Below are 8567 nucleotides of genomic sequence, written 5' to 3' on the forward strand. Positions count from 1 at the left end.
TAATGCGGTGATCACAAGAAATAAAGCAAGTGATTGTTCATTCTCTCAACGTGAAGGATTTGATTATGATGAAACCTATGCACCTGTAGCTATTTGAGGCAGTTCGTCAATTTTTGGCTTATGCTTCGTACATGAATTTCAAAGTTAATCAAATGGATGTGAAGACCGCCTTCTTGTAAAGTAAAGGAAGAGATCTATGTCAAGCAACCTCCAGGTTTTGAAGATCATGATCGTCTTGTAGTCCCGAAATGACAACGCGAACGATTTTTGCACTTGATACATGTTCGAGACGGGTGCGGTAAATCAAACGATCGAACAAATATTAAAATAATAAGGATAGTGAACGACTCCGCAATCGGTAAAAGATTTATTAATAAATGAACCGATCCCACCCAATGTGAGCTCCACTTGGGTGGTTGATTACACAATGAAAACACACACAAATAAAGAACAACAGTATTCCCTATTTATAGCTAAACACAAATATTCTAGAAGCATCTCCAGTTGAAGCTAAATGCGCGTGCCGAAGCTCTTGTTTCGTGTCCGGTTTCATCGTCGGCTTAAATTATTCACTTGACCATAAAATACATAACGAGTTTCGTAATTTGATATCGCAAGTCACAAATATTGGCCTTAAAATCACCCCATTGGCTTGTGATATCAAAACATCGTCGAACCGTGCTTCGCATCTTCACGAATCAACCCGATAAAGCCGAAGTCTCGTCAGTCACCCCATAAATGTATGATCCACCGAGGACAACGATCAAATGAACAAAGCTTGTTATTTCCTCTTTAAGTCCAAATTTGTATCCAATTTGTTCAAAGTTCCTCAACTTCTCAAACACCTAAAAAATAGCATAGAAAAACCATGCTTTGAACATGGTCCAACAATGACGAAAACTCGAACACATTTGACTTTCTTCATATTGGTCAACCCAAACATATAATTATTTCTCGGCACAAATAAACGAATTCAACCCAAATTAACTAATTAAATAAAGCCCATACATACAGACTCAAGCCCAATTTAAAGGAAACTCTAACTTTCAAGACATATGTAGCCCAAAATGCCAAGCCCACATACAGCCTAAGCCCAAATCCAAACCTTTTAACAATTTTAGGGCACACAAACATAACACCTTTGACATAAGGATGTTGCAGCGGCCACCGGGCGCCGGAATCCTGGCTCTGGCGACCGGCCGCCAAAAAATTGATACGTGTATGGGTAGTGATAATTAATTGATACGTGTAATTGTTATACAGTTAGTCGCACGCAACTAAAGAAGAGAATAACCATTAGTGGTGAACGTAACCGAGTTCAGGTGAGTTTCTAACTCCACTTCCTTGTTATGTTTTCGGGGCTGTGTGCATACTCAATGCGATTAGTTAATACACTTACCTTAAGTGGTAAGTGTATGCCATATATGATTTATGTGAACGCTATGAATGAATGCTTGATGGTACGTGAACGATCTTCAGATATTGCATGTACTGCCAGGTTATAGTTGAAGATGTGATTGTTATATATATAATTTATGGATGATATATGTATGTATGAATAAATATAAAAAGAATGACAAGGTACAGAAGAAAGGGAACCGGCCCTAATAATACTCGAGGCAGAAAGTGAACCGAGCCCTAATAATATTTGAGGCAGAAAGTGAACCGAGCCCTAATAATACTCGAGGTAGAAAAGGGAACCGAGCCCTAATAATACTCAAGCGTGTTTTGAAGAAAACTTAGGATTGAATGCCAGAGGGAAGAAACAAGAATTTAAATTTTATTTTTTTCTTTACTTATCTTATTAATTATGGTTTATGTACCTGGTATTTGAAAATTGTTGGATTTATTTAATTTGAATTTATAGATATTATAATTTTAATTATTGCATGATAGTCTGCAACCAATCAGCTTACGCCTCGGCATTTCCGCCGTAGATTGGGGTGTGACAGGTATAATGATACAAGCATAGATGTAATACATTTTTCTATATACATTATGTATTGCTTGATTTGTAACTTAATTATTTAGATAATCTCGTGTGTTACGCAGGCTCTAAAGCTAGTTATGAATATAGCTTGAATGAATGAGAGAAGAGTTTAGGACATTAGGAGGGAAAAATAGGTTAGGAAAGAATATTGGTTTGACACATAATCACCATTATTTTATTTTTTTTAGTAGATATGACAGGATAGGATTATAAAACAATGTATTTAAGACTTTATAAGTCATATTAAAGTTACAATTTGTACATTACAGTATCTTGGCGAGAAGGTTAGTTGGATAAACATTTAACTGTATTTATTAATCAGCAGTTACTGCATCTTTGCTAAAATAATTAAGGCCTTGGGGTATAACTTAACACACAAAGCATTTAAGCTAATTTTACATCGGTTAACGATGTAAAATTATTGATCTGTAAGCAGTTTCCGTCTCTAATTATTGATCTGATTTTTAATTTGAACGGGTTCTGATGATTGTTTAATTTGTGTGTTCAAGGGTGCTCACATCATACGTTGATTATCATAACATGTCATGTTAATTGTTCATAGTAGACGCATATCAAATCTAACAGGTAAAATCAATTAAGGATCCATAGTAAAAAATAAGACTTAATTTAAATTTCAGTGCATTCTATTGCAGATTAGATTTTAGATTCGGGAAAACAAACTGTGATGAGCCTTTACTACTTTCTTGACACTCGTTTTCCCGAATCAACCAGACCAGTAAGAAGCTGTGACGGGTGGGAGTGAGGCTTTTATCTAGGGTTGATGGAGAGGAGGCCTGAAAATTAGATCCCATTTCAGAAACAAGATGGGATTTTTAGCTTTTGTCGAATTAAACCGAAAATACCTCCAAAATTTACTTCTTTTGATGAAGTTTACGCCACCTTGGAGACGTAATGGTTGAACTTTGATGAAGATTGTAATGTTTCTACTTGATTTGAAGCTCCTATTTCTTTGAAGATCTTTCCAAACATTACCATGGTTAAATAGCACTCTGTGTCGGCCTGTGCTTCGGTTATCGTGAAATAAAAAGTTGTTACTTAAATGATTGAGCAGCGAACAGATTGATGGGCTCGTTTCTATTTGAATATTAAGCATCATCAGCTATATGTTATTATTATCTATTTGCAACATACTTATACTTATTGTACTTATGATATTATTAGGTTAGACTGGTGTAAATTTGTAACATATTTATACTGAGTACGATGATGATGATGATGATGATGATGATGATGATGATGATGATGATGACTAGTGTAAATTTGCAAGATCTGTTTGATCCACATTTCAATAAAATTAAGATTGCATTTATATTGATTGTGTTATTCTTGTTTCCAAATCTGTACAAGTTTCTTGTTATTGCTCGAGACATATACCAAAAACCCTGATTTATACCTAAATCATCCCCTGCCATTCAAAACAGTTTCAAGCTTCACTTTTAAAGCTCAAGCTCCGATTGTCAGTAGTTTCTTAAGAGATCGAGCGGCTCGTTTATTATAAATACTGGGCCCGTTTAAGATTGCGAGCCTACTCAAGCTTGATTAAGCTCGACTCGATTCAAGATTTTAGCGAGTTGATCACGAGTAGCTCACAGGCAATTAACTTGGCTCGTTTACACCCCTAACAAACTATCATGGTTCCGTACCAGTTACGAGTCAATAAACTGGGTGGGGTATTTAGGAACCACATCACCACAAAACATCAAACAAGAAGCCATGTACTTTCCACACATGTTCATGCTCAGGAACCAAGAGCTGCTCGTGGTAAGCTTTTTCAACTGAGATCATGGGCGTGTATGAGCTGCTCGTGTCATGATCAGTGCTCTGATCCGGTCACTTTCCTGGAGGCTGAGATATGTGATTCGTTTTATGTACGCTGTATTCGTCTTTGTTCTTTAATAATTGATCTGCTCTTTTTTTATGCATATTACCAAATTGCGTTGATAAGTTTAATTAATTCATGTTCCTATGATTGAATTGTGTGTTGAAGGCTGCTCACAGCGTATGTTAACTGCTCGTAGCAAACACCTATAATCTCTATCAGGTAAAATCAAGATATCCTTACTCTTGTTTAAACATTCCTTTTCATCGTGTATCATATGGTACTGTTGGAAAATGGAAACCAATTCTCGATGATCCACCATTTGGTTCTTCACTTATTAATGGATCTGAACTTTTTTTAATAAAGCTTAGTTACTCAATTTTTCGTATTTCATTAAAATTTTTCAGACCATCATAACTTTTAAGCTTGGTGTTCGATTGATAATGTTATCTTCCTTTGTTTACACTATTAACAAATGAACATACAAACGAACATGAACATGCTTCCGTATTGGTGAAATAAAAAGTAATTAGTTAAATGAATGAGCGTGAACCGATTGCTGGGCTCGTTTCGACCTACATTTTTTAAGCTCGAGCAGACAGTTTATAATAAATACTGAGCCTGCTTAAGCTCGCAAGCTTACTCAAGTTCGTTTAAGCTTGATTTGATTCAAGCTTTTAGCGAGCCAATCTCAAGTACCTCACGAGCAGCTTGGCTCATTTGTTGAAATATGGTGATCAAACAATTAAGTATGATAACAAGAATTGAATAAGAACACAATGATGTTAAACGAATTCTGATTAATGAAATTGTCTGATACAATTACAAAGGGATCGATGGGGTTATTTATAAACCCTACCAATCAATACAGTCACGACGTTTAACAATAACCGTTTCAACATAATTACATGAATGACCCCTAATCTATTTACAATGACACTATTAACCTAAACATACTTTAAACTAATAACAAACAGACCCTTATAACTTATAATATAACTAATATTTTGTTTAACTTCAATACTCCCCTCTTAAACTAAATATAGTTCAAGTGAGGTCTTCATTCTTCAATATCTTCTATAACAGAGTTGGTTCCTCGTCCTCCTCGTGGATCAGATTCGCCTCCTCCTTCTTTTCCCATGTTGGACATTCATTTTTGTAATGCCCAAGTTCATGACACTTGTGACACCGTATGTGACGCTTGTCCTGTTGTACTCGACCATCGCCTCGACTTCTACCGGACCCCGACCTTTTCCTTGGCCACGTCCAAAGCCCTCCCGATATGAGTTCCCACAACCGCAATGATCACATTTATGGTGTTTGTCCATTTCCTTTTCATTCATTTTAGTGAATGGAAGTTTACCCGACACGTCTTCCTCCTTAGATTGCTTCTTAGTGCGTTCCTCGAAAGCCTTCAATCTCCCAACTGCTTCTTGGAACGGCATCGTGTTAAGATTTGCAAACTGCTTGATCGCTGCTACTATCTGAATGTACTTTTCTGGTACAGACCCCAAAAGCTTTCAAACTAATCTTTTATCATCCAAAGTGTGCCCAAGACTACTTGCTTGTGATGCGATTTGACTAATCTTTCCGGCATAAACATCTAGTGATTCGTTGACATTCATCTTTAATGATTTAAAATCTGACTCGAGTGTTTCAATGCGTGCTTCCTTAACTCTATCAACCCCCACATGTTGAACTTTTAATGCATCCCAAATATCTTTTGCTGAAGTAAGATTTGCAATTTGCAAAACCATATTTTCTGGAAGTGCTTGATATAGTAATGCAATTGCCATATTATTTTTCTTTTCATCCACTTCCGTTTCTGTTTCTGCATTTGGTTCCACTACTTCCCAAATTCCATGGACATTAAAAATTGCTTGAATCCTTACAGCCCAAATTGTGTAATTTGTGGAATTTCGAATCGAACGTTGGAAAGTCATTGACGTTTCTCCTTCCTTAATCGCAATCGGTTCTTTGTTAGATGATTCGTCCCCCATAGTGCGTGCCTACTTTCTATTCTAAACTAAAAACCCTAATAAAAAAAACTTTCTTTATCTTCCCACAAGTACTAATCAAATCAACTATGATAATACTTGTACAAGATTTTAAGAAAACAAAACATGGTTATCCTTTTGGTTCCTAATTCTGATCAAACCCGCTTCGTTGTTGAAAAATCAAACCCAACTGCTGTTGTCTGTTGATGCCAATCCCGCCAATCTGCTATTGGCAATCAAACCCGCCTCTCTGCTGTTGACAATCAATCCCGCTTCTCTGCCGTTGATCACGATTCCCCTTGACCAAAAACCTTAACCGTTTGTTTCCTTTCCTTTTCTCTTTTACTCAATATTCAAAACTTGCAATATTTGAAGATGAGTAAAAAACAAAACTTTATATTTAAAACTTCCTTGTACTCCTTATCAAGAAAACAAAAAAAAATGACTTTTCCTGTTTTGTTTTCCTTCTTCTTCGAACCAATCAAACAAGAAACAATTCCTTGGTTAAATGGCCCTAAAAAACAACACAACTTTCTGCCTTTTCCTTAATCCCAACGAATATGAATTCCAAATAAAAGCACTAACAATTTCAAGTAACAATAAGCCACTGCTACAATTAACAATTGTCACTTCCTTTATTTTTGATTCCAATAACCACACCACTGCTGTAAATCCAACCAGAATATTCTAATCAAACGAAAAAAAAAACTATAGTAACAATCAAACCTTATATTTTCGATTGATGATGACTCCGTTTCAGATTTCAATCTCCGTCTTTTTATGAACGATTAATCAAAACAGCCCCTTCCAATGACCGACGTTTTTTTATCAGTTCTACTTCCTTGATCGATTTTAATTGATTGTTGGTTTATTCGATCAATTTTGAACAAAACTCTTCTGGTTGATTATTAAACCACCTTCGATTGATTTGCGATGTTAATGGCCTTTCCCAGAACGATTGATGATAAACTGCTCTGATGCCACTGTTGTAAAACTTTGGTGATCAAACAATGATATAATAACAACAAGAATTGAATAAGAACACAATGATGTTAAACGAATTCTGATTAATGAAATTGTCTGATACAATTACAAAGGGATCAATGGGGTTATTTATAAACCCTACCAATCAATACAGTCGCGACGTTTCAACATAATTACATGAATGACCCCTAATCTATTTACAATGACACTATTAACCTAAACATACTTTAAACTAATAACAAACAGACCCTTATAACTTATAATATAACTAATATTTTGTTTAACTTCAATATCATTCACACCCCTAACTTACTATCACAGTTCCTTACAATTTACCAATCAACAAACTGCACAGCTTCTTTAGTTTTGATACTCACAACAGCAGCATTAATATCTTCAGGAACAACATTACCACAAAAGATCAAATAACAAGCCACGTAATTTCCATACCTCTGATCACACTTATCCATCAAGCTAGCGGGTTCAAACACTGAGTTTGTGATTTCAGGAACCGAAAGCTGCTCGTGGTAAGCTTTTTCAACCAAGATCACGGGTGCGTAGGAGAAAACAATGAATTGGATATGCGGGTATGGCACAGGCTTGTTGGTTTGGAACTTGGTTATATCAACAATTCAACATTAAGTGCTCCGTCAAAACGGAGGGAGGTAATTAATGATGATATGACTTGAGAGAGTAATCGGTTCAAGTTGGGCAAGTGATCTCCTGCAAATGTCATAAATAGGTTCGATGTATTACCATGTCGGGAGTACTGGAGTATCCAGTGTTGTCCATCGAGCAGATCACGAGTGAGAGCTCGTCGAGGTTTCCAAGAAAAAGCATGGAAATCATTGACCGTGAATACATTAATAAAAATTTGGTTAGGATCATCGAAATTGCGATTTGGGCTATGTCAATGGCTTTGTTGTCCAGAAGATGAGACATCCGATTCAGCGTATGTAAATGTAAGCAGTTTTGGTCTTTGTTCTTTAATTATTGTTCTGATACTTTTATATATGCATATTTCTAAATTGCGTTGATAAGTTTAATAAATGTTTTAAACAGATTCTGACTAATGTTTTTGTGTTCTGAATGCTGCTCACAGCATACGCTGATCATAGCATGTTGAGTGCTCATAGCAGGCATGTGTATTTACCAGGTAAAATCTAAATATCCGAATTCTTGTTTATAAGATTCCAAGATTTTTGAAAATGAAACATTTCTTTTCATCTTATATCAGATGGTGTTGGAGATACGAGCATGGAAAAGTGGAAACTGGATCTTGATGATCCACCACCATTTTTGGTTCTTTAGTTAATAAATAGATCGATGCCGATCTGAAGGTCTTTTTTTTTCTTTCGCCACGTTTTTTGTGATCTTTTTTTTTCAATCAGTTACTTACAACCTTGGTATAGTTTTTATCGTGAATCGAATCTGGATTGATTCCCTATATATATTTGTTTCTAATCACATGTGTTGTAGGTAATCAAAGAAGCCAACAAATTCGTGATTATAATAAGAAATTATGAGCAAGAGATTTTATATGGAATGGAACATTAATTGATAGACTGATGAATCTGAATACAATCTTACAGCCAATATATAAACATATGAAGCGTCGCTTTCTGAATTGATGCACCGATTCACATCGTTCTATCTAAGTGGTGCCGCTTTTGTAACCCTAACTGCCTAATGGTCCTCATCACATAATTAACATATATGCCCCTTATTGGCCATCAATTGCCCTATACCATCAGTA

The sequence above is a fragment of the Bidens hawaiensis genome, unplaced genomic scaffold (genome assembly GCF_021521415.1).
Source record: "Bidens hawaiensis isolate Kalapana, Puna unplaced genomic scaffold, B.hawaiensis_p1.1 tig00008984_1, whole genome shotgun sequence".
NCBI classification, from domain to species: domain Eukaryota; kingdom Viridiplantae; phylum Streptophyta; class Magnoliopsida; order Asterales; family Asteraceae; genus Bidens; species Bidens hawaiensis.